Here is an 18,849-nt window from a genome sequence, read left to right as displayed (position 1 = left end):
CATTGCAGGATGGTAACCCATTAAAAAAAGCCAACCCACCTTAAGGGGAATGAAAGGAAAGAATTGTTGAAAGCCACCTATGTCATCAGATTCCTTCACAAAGTAAGTTGCTAAGCACGGGAGACATTTGTAACGCAAGAGCTCCCGGAAAGTGGAAAGTTCTAAATATATTCACAGCTGTCACCCCTCAGGGTTTAGGTTTTGCTCCAGAGACAGTTTCAGAGTCTTATTTCGACTGAAAGCTTTTACCCGATCTGAAATGCACTGAGATTCCATCAGGTAGAATCCATTGAGGGAAATTGCTTCCTGAGTGATATATGATTCATTCATTCCCATCTCTGAGCTATTGAGAGGAAATTATCCATGGATTGTATCATTAGTTTAAAAGCTGCTGCAGTTGTTTTTCTGTCAGTATAATTTTAAGCCATGTAGGATCATTAGTTGGGAAAACATATTTGAAAAGGGTATATGACTAGTTCTTTCACTGGAACAGTATGATTTATATTGGAGAAACATAGCACTGGAAATTAAACTTTCAAGCATAAATCATTCTTGGGACTGACATCTGAGCCCCTCTTCTCCCCCGACATAGCCCACTGCAAAGGTGTCCAAAAAATGCAAGGAAAACTCTAGGAGTACAGAACGGTACTGTGAAGACAACCATATAACAGCTGCAGAATTATTCTGATGGTAAAACATGTCTCCATTGACTCACTCAGCAAAACACCAAGAAGGCGTTCTAAAGCTTCATTATTCTATTATTTATTCTGTTGGACCATTCAGGAGCCTTAGCTTTCTTTGGTTTGGTGGCCTCTTGAGGGTTGTCAGTATGGGGCTGCTGACAGATTCTTTGGCATGAATTAGGAGGCAGAAGTGTTGCCCAAATGACTGAAACTGCCATCTTAGTTGGGGTTCTGTTCTCGACTTCTAGATCGCCTCTTCCTCTCTCCTTATATAAGGGTAAAATTCAACATGAGACGAAATTCAGTATGAGACCCATAAATGTTATGTAGTGGTTTTGCCAGCTAGAAACATGAGGGCAGATAATCTTTATCTTTTGTTCTCACTGTATTTCTTACCCCAGCACCAGCTGAACCATGAGAATCTTTCCTGGTAATGGAATATAGCCTGAAACATCTCCATACATTATTTAAACAGAGAGATGATGGAAAAGGGAGGGGTGAATGCAGCCAGACAAGTTTAATAGAAGGAAAAGATTGTCATTTGCTTGGCCATTTTTGGGCTACCATCAGAACTTTGATTTTTATGGCTTGCACACATTAGGAGACACAGAGAGACATTCAGTGAGTGATGTTGATTCTCAAGGAATGGCATGTGGTGTCTGTTCCACGGCCTTCCCTGATTCATATGTGTCAAAAAGAGCTGGAGGGGTCAATTTCAGTTTTGTCACCTTAATAGTTTTGTGATTTTGAGCAAATCATTTAATCACTTCACTGCTCTGAGTTTAAAATCTTCATATATAAATCTGAGGACATAGTAACCAATAGAATTTTGAGAATTAAATAAAATAACTTATGCAAAGTACTTGGTATAGTGCCTACTTTATATTAAGCAAGTGAAGAGTAGCTATTATCATTGTTAATAATGGTCACATTATTGTTGTATTTTTTTCTTATGGACTGGCTTCATTTTTAAAAGCAATTTCTTTCCCCAACATACAAATAAAGAGAAAAAAATACCATCCCCAAATCCAAATTCACTTGACTAAATAATAAAAGCTTTTTAAAATAGCTCACGTTCCCCAAATTACATGTTGACGGTAGGTAAACCAAAGTCATCCAGGATAGCAGTAGTGGGATCCGTAGGCTCTGTCTTCAGAGAAAGATGGGCAAAATGTCAAGAGAGAAAGTTGTTAGGGTATTTGCTGCTAGGGGCTTCTTTTATTCTCTCTTTATATCAGAAAATAATTATGTGTGCCTATTCAAGATTTATGAATAATCACAATAATATCATTAAGAGGCCCCATATGCAAACTAGGATCATTTCTATGTCTTGTCTCTTGGGTCTCATCCAATGTGTAACAATTCCTTCACCTTTCCTTGCCTTTCATGACCCACACATTTTTAAGAGTACGAGCTGATTAATTCTAGAAAGTCCTTTGTGTTAAGTTTTTCTTTTGTTCCGTCATGATTTTTGCATTTTTACCAGGAATCCCACAGAGGTGATGCCATGTTCTTTTCAGCATATCATATCGGGAAGCCCGATATCCATGAGCCCCATAATGGGAGATGTGAACTTGAACCTGGCGCCCGCCAGATTTCTCCGTTGTAGAGTTAATTGATAAACACATTGTACTTATTTGAAGCTGTGTCTCGGGACTCTTTGGCTCTGTATCATGGAAAGTCTTCCTACTCAGGAGAAAATAAGTGTTCCCTGATTCTCAGGAGATGGCTGACTGTCATAATTTTAAACAGAGTAAGGATTATGTAAATAATGTAAATAGGTTAATAAAAAAAGACAGAATTGCCTTATCATCTTGTTGTCAGAACCACTGGATTAATCTTTATCTTCATTTTTATTTGACATCTTAGTGCCATTTGACATTTTGCCCCTTCCTTATGTAAAACACTCTCTGTTTATTTTCCATGATGACAATAGTCAGTGTTTCCCTTCTTAAATGGCTGGCCAGACTTGCTCCTCTGTCCGCTTATATACCTGTTTGGTTCCTTATCTATGTAATGATATATAATAATAAATATATCTTTAGTTAAATATCTTTTTAACAAAAAGAACCAGCTTATTCTGGTTACATAATTTTATGTCGATTTTTTTCACTAAGTGACATTGAGAAAGTTATCCTATACTTTTAATAGCCATATAAATAATTTTAATGGTGGCTTTGCTCTAGAGCAGAAATCTACCATTCTCTACCCATCACATTCAAGGATATTTAGGTTGTTCTCTTTTTAAAAGAAATGTAGTAAGCTATAGCAGAGGTCAGGAAAAAATACAATTAACAACAGAAGAGAAAAAAGAAAATGTCATTTCCCCTTCTCACAAAATTACTACACACATACACACCACACACGAAATACTTTGGAAGAACACACAGCAAAACATCTATAACTAATGTCTCCAGGAGATAGGTTTGGAGTAAACTTTATTTTTACAGTAAAATAAAAACTTAGAAGTATTTTATGTTACTGGAACCAAAAGACTAAATCAGACTGCATGAGAGGAGCAGAAGAGAAAAATTGAGAATGGAACAGAGTTCTGGCAGGGAGAGTCCCAAATGGGAGATGAGCGGTCCTTCATCATTCATGAGTGGTGGTGCTGGACACTTACCAGAAACATGCAAGCCATCATAGAACAGCTACCAGCACATACACACCTGTATACATAGACCTCTGGTAAGCAAGCCTCATGCCAGCACCAAATACTGAATTTTTGAAATATAACATAGGCAGGAAATATTTTATTCAGTATCATGGATATCTGAAAGTACCTCAGAGAGAATAGAGGTGAGTGGGATTAATCATATATTGTGTATTATAAATATATAATAACTTCTGCTATTACCATCCTACTTGACAGTATGTGTTGAGTCTTAAAATGTGCCAGACTTTGCACTAAAATTTTTTATCAGCATTATCTCCTTTAATCTGATCAACCACTTACAGGGTAAATACGGGTATTATTTACATATTATGAATAAGAAAACAGAGGCTCAGAGAGGTTCAGTAACTTCCTAAAAGTCACACACTCATTAAATGGCAAAACCTATATTTGGTCCCATCTAGTCTGACTCCAGAGCCCATGTTCTTAAAAACTATAAATATAATTTCATTAATTAATTTGTCTTTTTTTTTTTTTTTAGGTCAATCATACCCTTGGACTCAGCTAGATAGAAAACATACCCAAAAAAGCTGAAAAGGTTTTCACAATTTTCTTTTTTCTTTTTTTTATTGAAGTATAATTAACACTCAGTGTTAGTTTCAGGTGCCTAATATAATGATTCAACAATTCTATACATTACTCAGTGCTCATATCCACAATTTTTTACATTAAAAAGCAAACTCACAAACTTTTTTAACCTTTCACAATTTAGTAGCTGCAGTTTGTGGTTTTTTTCTTTTTTTTAACTCCCACCCTCTTTAGTTACTTTATTATTTTTTGTGAAAATAATGCTTAACATGAGAACTATCCTCTTAGCAAATGTTTAAGTATATAATACACTATTGTTAATTACAGGGGCTGTGCTACACTGCAGATCTCTAGGACTTACTCATCTTGTGTAACTGAAACTTTGCACCGTTTGACTAGTACTTCCCCATTTCCACCTCCCCCCAGCCCCTGGCAACCACTACTCTATTTTCTGCTTCTAGGAGTATGATTATTTCAGATTCTTCATAAAAGTGGTATCATGTAGCATTTTTCCTTGAGGGCATGGCTTGTTTCATTTAGCAAGATATCTTCCTCATTCATCCATATCCTTGCAAATGGCAGTATTTCCTTCTTTTTTATGGCTAATTAATATTCCGTTGTATGTATATACCATGTTTTCTTTATCCAGTCATCCCTAACGGACATTTAGGTTGCTTCCAAATCTTGGCTACTGTGAATAGCGCTGCAGCAAATATTCAAGTGCAGAGATCTCTTCAAGGTCCTCATTTCAATACCTTTGGATAAATATCCAGAAGTGAGATTGCTGGATTATACAGTGGTTCTATTTTTAATTTTTTGAGGAACTTCCACGATGTGTTCCCATTTCTCCACATCCTCACCAGCATTTGTTCTGTCTTACCTTTTTTTTTAACGGCCATTTTAACAGGTATGAGGTGATATGGTGGTTTTGATTTGCATTTCCCTGATAATTAGTGATGTTGAGTACTTTTTTCATAAAACTGTTCACCATTTGTATGTCTTCTTTGGAAAGATGTCTGTTCAGTTCCTTTGCCTATGTTTTTAATTGGATTGTGTGCTTTTTTTTTCTATTGAGTTATAGGAGTTCCTTATATATTTTGGATACTAACCCTTTATCAGTATGTGGTTTATTCTAGCCCATTCCATAGGTCATCTTTTCATTTGGTTAATTGTTTTCTCTTTGCTATGTAGAAGCTTTTCAGTTTGATGCAGTTCCACTTGTTTATTTTTAGATTTTTTTGATTTTTTTTACTTGTGTTTTTGGTGTTATATCCAAGAAATCATTGCTAAGAACAAAGTCAAAAATGTTTTACCTATTTTCTTTTAGGAGTCTTAGAGTTTCAGATATTACCTCTAAGTCTTTAATCCATTTTGTATTAATTTTTATGTATGGTATATGATAAAGATCTAATTTCATTCTTTTATATGTGGATATCCAGTCTTTCCCACACCATTTATTGAAAACACCATCCTTCCCCCATTCTATATTATTGACACCTTTGTCAAAGATCAGTTGACTGTACATATATGGGTTTCTTTCTAGGCTATTTTGTTTCATTGGTCTATGTGTCTGTTTTTACGCCAGTACCATACCATACTTAATACTGTAGCTTTGTAATATACTTTGAAGTCAGGAAGTATAATGCCTCCAGGTTCGTGCTTCTTCCTCAAAATTTCTTTGGCTATTTGGAGTCCTTTAGAGTCCATATAGAATTTAGGGATTGTGTTCTCTATTTCTGTAAAAAAAATACCATTGAGAGTTTGATAATGGATTTCACTGAATCGGTCAATCACTTTGAGTCATATGGACATTTTAACAATGTTAATTCTTCCAATCCATGAACATGAGATGTCTTTTCATTTATTTGTGCTTGCTTTAATTTCTTTTATTAGTGTCATGGTTTTTAGTATACAGATTTTTCACCTCCTTGGTTAAATTTGTTCCTGAGAATTTTATTCTTTTTGATGCCATAGTAAATGGGATTTTTAAAAATTTCCTCTTTGGAGAGCTCATGGGTATATAGAAATGAATCTGATTTTTGTACATTGATTTTGTTTCCTGGGACTTCACCACATGGATTATTAGTTCTAACAGTTTTTGGTGGAACCCTTAGGATTTTCCACATCTACTATCATCTCATCTACAAACAGAGATCATTGTACTCCTTCTCTTCCAGTTCAGATGTCTTCTATTTCTTTTTCTTGCCTAATTGCTCTGTCTAGGACTTCCAGTACTATGTTAAATAGAAGTGGTAAGAGTGGGCATCCTTACCTTAGAGGAAAAGTTTCAGCTTTAGGTCATTAAGTAGGACGTTAGCTGTGGGATTGGCATATATGGCGTTTATTGTGTTGAGGTAAATTCCTTCTATACCTAATCTGTTAAGTTTTTTATCATAAAGGGTGTTGAATTTGGTAAAATACCTTTCTTCATCTATTGAGATATCATAGATTCATGTCTCCTTTTTATTTATCCTTTGTTCTGTTAATGTGGTATATCATGTTGATTGATGTGTATTTGTTGAACTATCCTTCAATTCCAGTGATAATGAATGAATGAATGAATGAATAAAAATAAGTGGATAGTTGAGGCCTCCCACTCTTATTGTATTGCTATCTATTTCTCCCTTCAGATTTGTCAATGTTTGCTTTATATATTTAGGTGTTCCCATGTTAGGTGCATGTATATTTATAATTACTATATCTTCCTGTTGAATTGACCGTCTTCTCATTATGTAATGATTTTTGTCTGCCATGGCAGTTTCTGAATGATATAAATATAGCCACTCCTGCTCCATTTGGTTATCATATGCATGGAATATCTTTTCTCATCCCTTCACTTTCAGCCTATGTATGTTCTTAAATCTAAAATGAGTCTCTTGGGTGCCTGGGTGGCTCAGTCAGTTAAGCATCTACCTTTAGCTCAGGTCATGATCCCAGGGTCCTGGGATCAAGCCCTGCATCAGGCTCCCTGCTCAGCAGGGAGTCTGCCTCTCTTTCCCTTTGCCACTAACCCTGGGCTCATTCTCTCTCTCTCTCTCTAATAAATAAATAAAATCTTTTTTAAAAAAATAAAAATATAGTTGGGTCTAGTATTTTTATATCCATATAGCCACTCTGTATCTTTTGATTAGTAAAAGGGAAAGGGCAGGGAAAGTCTTTCCCCAATCAGTCCAGCTGGAAATTCTGGGCAGGCCAGTTACTAGAAACCACTGAGAGTATGGGCTAAAGAGCCCAGGGATGAACCTGCTTGCGGGGTCTGCAGGTGCGTGGGCATGGTGCTGGGGTCCATGGGTTGGTAGGTCCAGTGCTGGGACCCACAGGTGGGCAGGCCCAGTGCTGAGATCTGCAGGTTTGCAAATCGGTGCCAGCATCCATTGGCAGGAAGGCCCAGGGGCAAAATCTACTGTCAGGCTTTTTGCTGGTACTGAATGAATGCTTTAAGGGTTTTTTACCTCTTTATTTAAGATAATTGATATACAAAGAACTGCACATATTTAATATGTACAATTCATTGTATGTATAGACCACGTTTTGCTTATTCACTCATTCATCAGTGCACACTTGGCTGCTTCCACCTTTTGGCTCTTGTGAATAATGCTGCTACAAACATGAGTATAAATAGATCTGTTCAAGCCCCTGCATTCCATTCTTTTGGGTATATTCCCAAGAAGTGGAATTGCTGAGTTGTATAGTAATTCTACTTTTAATTTTTTGAGAAAATGAATAGATAAATACATTTGCCTTTTTAAATTCATATCTCTTAAATTATTAGTGAGGAATGACATTTAGAACATTTCTATGGGTCTTGACATTTCTTTTTTTATGACTTATGAGTACATACTAACATTTATAATAATTTTCCTTAATATTAAGAATAGTAACTATTTCCTCTCATCTAAGTTTCAAGTATTTTTCCACTCACTCTTTGCTTCTTACTTTAGTTAAAGGTGATGTGTCTGTTTGTGTACGTATTTATTGTAGGAGTAGGAAGAGCGGGATGGCACAATTGTCTCTAAAATAAATATTTGCAAAGTGAAAATTGAAAGTTCACATTTGGACATGAAGCATAGTCTTATGCAAATGGTTTCCAGAACAGGGCACATCTGCATTTGGTTCTTTGTCTTGGACAGGATCCTTGACAAGCAGGCACACCTGTTTCACACCCCAAGATCCCTCTGCCCAGCATTTAAAAAGGTAGATGTTCTTTCAGGAAAAGCAATAAATATATGGGAGAGAAGCCCATAAAGTCTCGTTCAAGATGCTTAGTGCGAGAGACTTTGGCAGAAATAGAAAATTCCAACTATATTGTCACTAAGCTGTTTGAGAAATAGGCAATCAAGTCTTGATTAATGAGTATTTCCTACATCACTTATGCCCAGTCTCTCCACAGCTTCCTTCTGCAAACTCTAATACATGGCCCCAGAGGAATCGTTGTTTTCTCTGGTTTTGAGATCTCTTTGCCTCCTATGTCTAGACCACACAGACAGCAGCCAGGTTGGGCAAAAAGACTGAAAAAATTATCAGACTTAAAAAACAAACAAAACTAACAAAACACAAGCAACTCTCAAATACGAAAGGTCTACTTTAAATCTTAGGTCACAGATATCTTCAAATTTCTTAACGGTTCTTTTTCTTGCATCTCTGGACTGTCAGTTAACCCTGTTTTTCCCTCTCACAACTTAAGAACAGCATGAACATGAGTTAGTCAAGCAGACACGCAGGTGGGAAATGTGCATCTTTGCTTTAATCTTAAGATCAAACACATTCTTTTCTAACAGTGCCTCCAGGTATTTTTTTCATCGTCATCCCCCAAAGGAGCCTTTTTAGACAATTTTTCCTAATTGTCTCCTCCAATGAAATTTTATTATCACAGATATGCTATATATCTGTTTATGTGTTGTATTTATATCTATGCATTTTAAAAAGTAAGGCTCTTTTTTTTTCCACCATACCCCTCCTGCAAGAACCAGTTTTTGTACCCTCTAACGTAAAATCACCTCTGTTGAGAACGAACAATTTACAAAGTTTTCTCTAAACAGCCCACACTCACCTTTGAATCACAGACTCTCAGAGATATAAGGGAACTTGTTCTGCTAATTGAATTGTCCTCACCCACTGATTTATTTTTTTTAATATTTATTTATTTATTTATTTATTTATTTATTTATTTATTTATTTGAGAGAGAGAGGGAGAGCAGGTGGGAAGGGCAGAGGGAGAGGGAGAAAAATTCCCCAGCAGACTTCATGCTAAGCACAGAGCCCAACACGGGGCTCAATCTCATGACCCTGCATGACCTGAGCTGAAACCAAGAGTCAGTCGCTTAACTGACTCAGCCACCCAGGCACTCCTCACCCACTGATTTCTAGTAGACACATCTGGGAAGGCTCTTTAAAAAAAAAAAAAAAAAACAAATGCTGGGGCTGGATGTAAGATGTACTTTATCAGATTCTCTATAGTTGGAGCCTGGAACCTTTTTTTTAATGCCAAGTGATTTAAGTGCACACTCTAAATTTTGAACCACTCATCGAGTCTGATCTTTAATAATTATTTTAAAGCAGCTCACATTTATTGAATGCTAACGATGTGCCAGGCCCTATCTAATTCTCCATCTCGCATTGCCTAGATTGACCCTATGAGTTAAGTACTACTATTATTTCTTTTTTACACATGGGGAAACTGAGTCATAAAGGAATTAAGAAATGACCCATGATAAATAACTGGTCTAGGCAATCTGAATCCAGAATCGTCACTCTTTATCATTAATCCACATACCACACGACCTTGTTTATGCACAAACCTCTTCTAATCCTTGTCCCTCTTGTCCATGTCCTGTGCTCAGGAAGACACCAGGGTCTGTGCCTAGGATATCATTCCCTAAGATGCCGGTACTGGGGGTGCTGGAGGGATTCCCTGCAGAAACTGGGTAATGGTCCAGTCTCAATTCCAAACACCACTGTTTCTCCTGGGTCCCAAAGAGAAAAACTGTTTGAGCCCAGAGTCTCGGAGAGCCCTCTGCCAGCTCCTTCACTGTCGCCTCTAATGCTTTCCCCACAAACCGACACAAGGAAGGGGTGGGAGGCACGCCTTTCCCTCTGATACCTACTCATTCTCTCTCTCTTCCTGTGTCAGCCCACAAATAAATACTCTCTTGCCAAAAAAAAATAATAGCAGCAAAGTAAAAGTCATGCATTTTAATTCATGCAAATCAGTGCCGTGGTCCCAGACAGGCCTCCCTGCTACATAAGAGCTGAGGGAAGCCAGGCTGTTCAGACTGAGATTTCTGATCGTCCCCAAAAGTTTCCCTGCTGACGCTGTAACAAGTGAAAATTTGTTTTTTAAGAAAGTACCTTCCTTGCAAAGGGCAGGCCTGTATTTCTCTGTGACTTGAGCAATGTCATTACTGCCCAGAGAATGGAGAGAGGGGGGATTTACTGCTTAAAAGGCTTCTCAATAAGTCACTGGCCTCAGTAGAGATGCATATCCATAATTTGTGGAGGAAGTGATCAATCACTAGAAAATACGTCCTGCCCATTAAAGTGAGCCATTGGCCTCCGGACTCTTGTCAGCCCATCCCACTGAAATGGAGAGTCTGGGCCAAGGACACCTGCTACTGCTTCTCTCTCCCCCAGTGCGCAGGGCACACACAGGAACTTTCTCATTGCCTCAGAGGCTTCAAGGCTTGTAAAGGAACAGGGGTGTACAAGATAAGTTCATAGAGGGGAAATAGGGGGGAAGACACGTCTCTCCTTCATCAGGTCTGCCAGTCCCACAGGTGATGGGGAAGTGTGCATATCTGTGGCCAGAAATAAGATCTGGAGATTGAAGCCTGGTGAGCAAGCTGGGGATATAGAGACAGGCAATGAGCACTGGCTTATCTAATCCAATTGCAAAAGGGAGGCTGAAGGGAAAACAAGAGAGCAAGCGAAGGACAGACGTAACCATTGAAGAAGAAAGAAAGTATTTACTAAGCAACGAATGAAAGGGAGACAGAGGAAGTTGAACCTTAGAGTCATAATGTCTCTGTAATTGCTCAGCACTCTGGCAAACTTGGCCCAAGTCTAATGTCATTTTTATTTTCAAACACTCAGGAGCTCTAAGAGGTACCTGTGTCCTGTCTCTGTAATTAATGGTAATGGAAAACCAGGCACCAGGGCAGCTCAGCAGACATTCCTTGTCACACTGGCCTGAGCTCCTGCTGACCCTTCTGACCTCACAGTGGCCACTCGCTGCTTCCTGACCCTCAGGAACTATCCATGAGTTCCTTGCCCCCGGGAGAGGAGGAAGGCCAGTAGGAACAACTGGGAGATGTTTCCCTCTTCTGCTCCCACTGAGGCATTGCTGTAAGAGCCTCTGAAGACTGCAGTGAGAAGCAGCCCCCTAGTATTCTTATTCTTCTCACCCACAGCTCTCAGGAGAGAAAGCATCCACTCCTCCTCTAATACAACCCCACAGAGACATCACTTACACCAAGATATCACTGAAATTTCTTCCCCTCTGTTTTCACATTTTAATGGGGTCCAATCCCTAAGTCTAAAAAATTGAATTGCTAAGAGTGGGATTTTAATAGCCAGCCTTGTGAGTAGGCTGGGACCCAGTGAAGTCACCCTTAGTAGGGTCTGTAAGACACTGAAGGATCCAGTCTCTGCCCAGGTCTCTGACATATCCTACCCTATGTGACACTAACTCTGCCCTCAAATACAGCACCCTCTCACCAGCCCCAGGGCCTTTGCACATGCTCTTCTTTCTATCTGGAAATCTCCCCTGCAGCTCTTCATGTAGTTAATAGTCCAGCTCAGCCTTCACATCCCAGCACAAATGTCACTTCTTCAGGGAAATCCTCCCTGCTTACCCCAGACCAAGTCAGGTCTCCTTATTCTAGGCTCCCCAGCATCATGCTTGACTTCTCCACAGCACATATCATTTATTCCTTCTTTGTCTTAAAGGCCCTAAAGGCACAAGCTTGACAGTTTCCAGCTACTTAAAGAGGGCCAGTGTGGCTGGGATATAGTGGGAAGGGGGGATGAGAAGGGAAGTACGGGCAAATTAGTCAGGCCCATAAAAGCTTAATTCAGGATTTTAGTCTAAGGGCAATCAGAAAATACTGGAGGGTTTTAATGAATGGAGAGACACAATCTGATTTATGTTATGAATGGTTACTCCAGCTCCCGTGTGGAAGGACATAGAGGCCACCTTTGAACGGAAAGTCATTTGGAAGGCTGTCACACCAGGGACGTAACTGTGCTTACAGGGGTATTTGGTGGAGGTGCAGAGGTGCAGACGGACTCAGTGTGTGTTTGGGAAGAAGATGTAACACGATGTACTGATAGATGGAATGTAGTGTTTGAGGAAAAAAGAAGAATCGGTTTGCGGCTTGAGTAACTAGTAAATGTGGCATTGTTTATTGACATGGGCAAGACAGCAGGAGTAGGTAAGGGAGGGAAATCGATGCTGTTTTGGTGAGTTAAACTTGAAAACTCTTCTAGATATCCAAGTGGAAACGTCAAGAAAGCAGATGGACTTGCTAGGAAAAGTCAGAGCTGGAAAAAGAGACCGGGCGATCACTGACCTATAGACAGGTGTACCAGGGTCAAGGCTGCTACCGGAGTACCCTGAAGGAGGCGGCTGGCTTCGGGGATGTTTGCCAGTGAGCGCCCATGTGGAACCAAGGAAGCCCGAGGGAGCAGGGAAAGAAGGACCTGAGAACGATGAGAATAGGAGAACGGAGGGCTGAAAGTCCCGGTGAGGTGACGTAATTGCCCCAGCGGGAGCTCTAGGGTAGGCGAGGTGGGAGGACCAGAGACGGTTCTCTGCAAGCGGATTGAAGGAGGCAGAGACCTCCACTTCAGCCTTAACCCGGCTAGGCGAGCACACGCCCTCCAGCCCCCAGCCTTTGCTATGCTGCTGGGGCTGCCCCGCTCCAAAAGAGCTTCTCCTCTTTAGGTCCCCGTCCTCCCGTGACGGTTGTTACACACTCTGCAACTTGGAACCAGCTCCCTGTGCCTGTGGGCTGCCTACACGCCGACCACCAGATGAGCGCTAGGACGGCTCAAACCCGTTTGTGAACGCCGTCCCAACCGCTCCCCGCGTGTCGCTGCTCTGCTTGATGTCTCGCCCTGTGGAAGTCGGCTCAGCGCCCCCACCCCCCCGCCCCACACCCCTGCTCTGGTCCAGATTCAGGGCTCCACGGTCCGTGCACGATCGCGCCGTCGGCGCTGGATTCCCTACGACGGGGATCACTGCTCCCGCCAGCGCCGCGGCACTGCCCTCCGGCTGACCTGGCACCCCGGCTGGCTCTGCCTGGATCTCCCCGAGGGAGAGGATTAGGAACCACTCGCGACCCCCTGCGCGGAAGGCCTGCGCTCGCAGACACCCTCTCTGTGCGGACGAGCGCCGCCTCCCCATCTCTCGCTATACCTGAGAATGTGTTCCCGTCAGCTTTGTGAACGTGTTCCTTCTAGAACGCTTTAATTGTCTGTAGGAATGTTGTTCCCTTATTCTCTCTCCTTTTTTTTTATCTTTAACATCTTTTTATGGAATTTTATCTCAATCTTTTTGTTCATTTTTATAGGGATTTTGGTTGCTTTTTCCTTCCTAACATCATGGCTCTAGGGCTCCCTCTTCTGCTGCTTTTGTGAAATGTCCACCATAGGTTCCCCTGTCTAAATCCCGTCTCTGCTCTCCTCCCTTCTTTAGTCGGGACTTTCTTTCTCCCTGTCTCTATTGACCCCGCGCTGCTCCCTTCGGATCTTATTCCCAGCAGTTCCCACTCACTGTGGGGCTTTGTCTTGGAAGGGAATTTTGTCTGGTTAGTTTTGAGGGCTTGTGGGGCCCTGACTACCAGGCCCTTCAGATCTTGCCTCTTGCACGCAGCCTGGAGGAGTCTACAACCTCCTCCGGTTCCAGCCGTTGTTCTCAGGTTGGCTCACTACATTTCCAGTGAATACCCACCTACTTGTTTCGGAGGGTATAGCATCCATCAGATGCCCTGTTGCTCTCCCTTGCTTTCTCCAGCATAGACGTTGATACAATTCGGGTCTTAGAGTGTTGGTGGTTTGTCCCCACCTATCATATTTAGGGTTCATGGAGATACTTTGTCAATTAGCTTTTCTGTGGGTATTGACTATAGATTTTGGGAGTGGGGGGTAGTTCTAGCTGCTTTGTTTTATGTATAGGTGTATGTGGAGAAATTACAAAATCATGCCACCACTGCCATTTTTTCCAGAATCCCTTGGGTTATCTGTTTTAGCCTTTTAACAACCCACTGAGGTACTTACTATGATTATTCCCATTATATAGATAAGGAAGTAAGTCTAGAGAGGTTAGGCAAATATCCCAAGGCCAAATATTGTAAGCAGGAGAATCAGATACAAATCCAGACATTCTCCCTATGGGGCACACACTAACCCCTCCGCAAGCCTACATTTACATGTCAGTAGGCTACCAGAAGGATGAATGGAAATCCAGCGAATGAACAATAGGGAGACACTTGTTCTCGGCTGAAAGAATGGGATAAACAAAGGCCCTGAGGCTTTCCTGCTTTTGAGGGATTGAAAGAAGCCAGTGTGGCTAGAGACTTGTGAGATAGGGGGGTCCCACAAGATGCTGCATGAAAAAGAAGCCAAAGTAGACTACTCAGGACACTATAAGCCACGGGAGAGATTTTGCATTTTAACCTATATGCAAGGCAAGGTCATCCAAGAAACTCTCAGTTGTCTGCAACAGAACTCAGAAGGATCACTTTGCTCCACTTAAAGAACTAAATTAGGTACCTTTGGACCCGAAGAATAATTTGATCACAGAGAAGTGGGTGAATGGCATGGTATAGCATATTCATTGCCCCTGAGGGTGTGAACCAAGACAGAAGGAGCATGGAGTGAACCAAGAGTGAAGGAGAATTGTACCCGGGGAGGGGAAGAATCATGAGAAAGGAGGGTAGGTAGCTTGGACAGGGGACCAGATTGAGAAAACCCCGGACAGTCCTTGCTCAGCAGGGTCCTAGGAGCAATGGCCTTTGTTCATATCAGCTGCTTCTGAGAGAAGAACAGTGACAGAGCCCCGGAGCCTGTGACACAATCATAGCTACAGAGAGCCACTGCTCTAGGCTGAACAGAACAGCACATTCTCTCAAAGAGGCTGCATCCCCTTTTACAACTTTTAGGACTCTCATCAGAAGGTCAGCTGCATTCACCTGTCAAGATATTTTAGGTAGTAATGACTCCCCTTTCTTGCTATTCATATCAGTCGCCTTTTGTTAGAGTCACCAAGCCTTTGTGAGCTGGCTTTGTGATACGACTTCCAGACAATGTAATATTCGGCACTTTTTCTATTCGCATTCAGACTTCGGGAGAAGTTTCCGGGGAAATGGAAGAAAGGATGATGCCCGTCACTCGGGATTATTTTTATCTACATCACATGGAGAAAAGTTGCTTAGATGCTGTGGAATTGTCTTTCTGGGACTTCGTATGTTTGATAAATAAAGCAGAGTGACTTTTCCATACTCACTGATGATTTAATTTCTAAGGCTGTTCTAGGTTTCCATTTTAAACTCTGCCTTCTTTGGAATCATTGGGCATTATTTGTGGAAAGGCCGCTGGGTGATGGGTCATAGGCCACAGGCCTGAGGAAGGTCAGAAGAGCTCTAGTCACCTAAGGACAACCATGGTGATTGCCACTAGTCAACCAGCCAACCTTCCTCTCTGTCGACTCCCACAGCTAGTGTAGCTTGCAGGTAGGGGGTGGGTTAGGAAGGTTAGGAACGAGGTGAAGGACTTGGGACACGTTGTCCCCGGAAGGGACCAACAGCAGCAGTGATGCCGTCATAAGATTTAATGCTTGGCATGAGCATGATTGTTTCCTACTCAGCTGGTGCTACTCTGAGGATGGAAACATGTGTCTCCAAGTCTCTTACACAGCCCTACGTGAGACTTCCCTTCCTGCACCAAGTGGGCCAGGGGATCCCCTACCTCGCATACCAGTGGTTCTCAACATTACCTGGGAACATGTTAGAATACAAAGTATGGACCCCACCCCAGAACTACTGAAGGAGAAACTCTGGGAGTGGGGCCAACGTCTGTCTTAATAAGTCCTCCAGGGGATCCTGGTGCTCCCCGAAGATTAAGAACCTATGCATCACACTAAACCGAGCAGCTCAGCAGGAAGCATGGTGTCAAGTGTCCTCACCTCTGGGGATGTGGCATTGTCCCTGTGTCACACAGACCACACTGTGTGCTTTCCACGTGCTTTCCACCCAAGCCAGACCCTATGGAGGAGTCAGAAGTCAGGGTCAGCTGGAGGGCACATCCTGGCGAACTTACTGGGGACCAAGGGGGATCTGTGCTTTCCACGTAGTCACAGCAGGCAGACTTGAGAATGTGCCCTCTTTCCAAACTCTTCCTCATGCAGCCAGAAGCTTGCTTCACCATCCACGGGTAAAGGGGAACAGAAGAGCCGCCTTAAAATACACCACTCTGGCATATGGATTACTTTGAATTAAAGTTACTTGAGAAACAGCCGATTCAAGAAGGACACTCTGACCTCCTTTGTCCCCCTGAAAGCAGAAAATAAATCTCACATGTGAAGTTACCCTCTCTATATCAGGATAGAAGGCATCCTTATTGTCAGAGATAAGGAATTCAGGGCAGAGAAGGCTGTATAAACAAACTTTGTTACATCTTCGCTAATTAGCTACCCCAAGCCCAATCCCCTTTGTTTTGTCAATTCCTCACAAACTTATTGTTTCCTTGCCTAAAAAGCATAAAAGATGCCTGCTTTGGTGACTTCTTTGAGTCTCCTATTTTTATGGGCTCCTGTACATATGAAATTAAATTTTAATCTGTCTTATGTCAATGTAATTATTAGACCAACCAAAGAACCTAGGTGGAAAGAAGGGAAGTGTTTTCCTTCCCTATGCTGACAACTCCTTGTCCCAGGCTGACGGTCAGTCTATCTGCATTTGCCTAAGCAGGAAAGGAAGGCAGTTTCCACAGATGGGGGCGGGGAACTCTGCTCGTACACTCCACCTGCCACGTGATGGTGATGACATTGATGATATGACCCCACTGGAAAGGCATGTCCTTCATCAATAATGAGATGAATGCATGATGGAGACTTGGAAAAACCTCTTAAAAGACCATCTCCTTTAGGAATCTTCCCTACTACAGGGACGCCTGGGTGGTTTAGTCTCTTAACCATCTGCCTTTGGTTCATGTCATGATCCCAGGGTCCTGGGATTGAGCCCCGTGTCGGTCTCCCTGCTTAGCAGGAAGCCTGCTTCTCCCTCTCCCTCTCCCTCTGGCCTGCTTGTGTTCTCTCACTCTCCCTCTCCCTCTCTCTCAAATAAATAAATAGATAAATTTTTTTTAAAAAAGGAATCTTCCCTACTACAAAAATGAGGCAACATTTCTCTCCTCTTGCCCATCACTCAGAATCCTTTTGTAGAATCACTTCCATTAATGTTTGCAATAAATCCAAGCTGGGGAGGGTGGGGTTTGTTCATGTTGTTTTGTAGTGTTTTGTCTTATTTTAAATAGAGTTTTGGAGTAGCGACTTTGGAATCAGAAAGATTTGGATTTGAAACTGAAAATACAACTTACTTGTTGTGCATCTTATAATCTAAAGCAAACAACCTTTCTAGGTCTCTGTTTTCTTATCTGTCTAATGGAGATGACAATGTCTACCTTACAGAGTTGTGAAAATTAAAATAAAATAACTTATGCTTACTATACAGAGTAAGTACCATTTTGTGTCCCCTGCTGTTTTCTCTTTTACTTGCCTTGTGTAATAATCTTGCACACAGGTACCTCCTGGGTGAGACTTCTTTCCATAGTGGAAAATGAAGGACATCACCTCGCGACTTCTAGTTTTTAATGATCCTTATATTAGTCGTGTCCATATCCCCCATTGGACTAGAACACTTCCATTTCCCTATAAGCCTCTGAAGTTTGCATCCCATGTCCCCCTAGAATGTTAGAACCAAAGGGGGCCTTAGAATTGGTCCATTTAATGTAATGTTTTCATTTTATAGATGAAAAAACAGTGATCACAAAGGCTAAGATGACCCGTTCAAGGTCATTTGGTTAGGTAATAGCAAAGCACAGATTCAAGTCTATTCCAGTCCATTCTGTTATCTTTTCTAACAGCTGAAATTGAAGACACCACAATTTTCCCTTGGTTAGCTTCCTGCTAAATTTTTAGCTTTAAAAAAATGGGAAAGAAACTGATTTTTCTTCCCACTCAATCCTGCCTCTAGATTATGCACCCAAGTTTTTAAATCATAGAATAATGGAACAGGCATGATCGTGGATATATCTCACAGAGTAGCAAGAGCAAAACAGTTCCACGGATCTCAAACATCTTTCCAGAAACAATAATCTTTGCAGAGCTCAGTAAGGAAACACAGGAGCCCTCCCAGACCACCCACACGGTCCTGCATCCAGGAACACCCAACAGGAAGTCAAAAACATGACCCAGAAAGGAGGCTAATTAAAGCACGCGGCAGGGGATGAAGCTGGCCACCTGCGTCATCAATAACCAGAGTTTGTTCAAACAACTGTAGCACCGAGAGGAGAAAAAGTAAAGAAAAGTCCTCTATTGTAGTTGATTCCAAGAGAGGCCTGCTATGAGTTCTCTGATGTTCCACCGCAGGGGGTCCGCAACAAGCGGCCAGGCCTGAAAACAGAGCTGCTCCGTTGGGAGGTCAGCATTAAAACCAAACGATATCAGGAGAGCTTGGCAAGATGGACCCAAAGATCATGGCATGTGCGACGGATGCAGAGTAAGACTGTTGCCAGATGTCAGATTCGCTCAGCCGCCACGCACCGAGGTGGCCAGCACTGTGGCTGAAGAAGGACCACGGCCTCCTCGATGTGACTGGAGAGCCCGAGCCCCCACACTGACAGCAGGGACCACCCGAAACGGCAACCGCAGCGCAGGCGGGGCAAAAGCGCAGTGAGAGCTACGGTCCG

This window comes from Ursus americanus, chromosome 6 (assembly GCF_024610735.1).
Source record: "Ursus americanus isolate L20-20 chromosome 6, mUrsAme1.1.p, whole genome shotgun sequence".
NCBI classification, from domain to species: Eukaryota; Metazoa; Chordata; class Mammalia; order Carnivora; family Ursidae; genus Ursus; species Ursus americanus.
Note: the sequence above shows the minus strand (reverse complement) of the source record.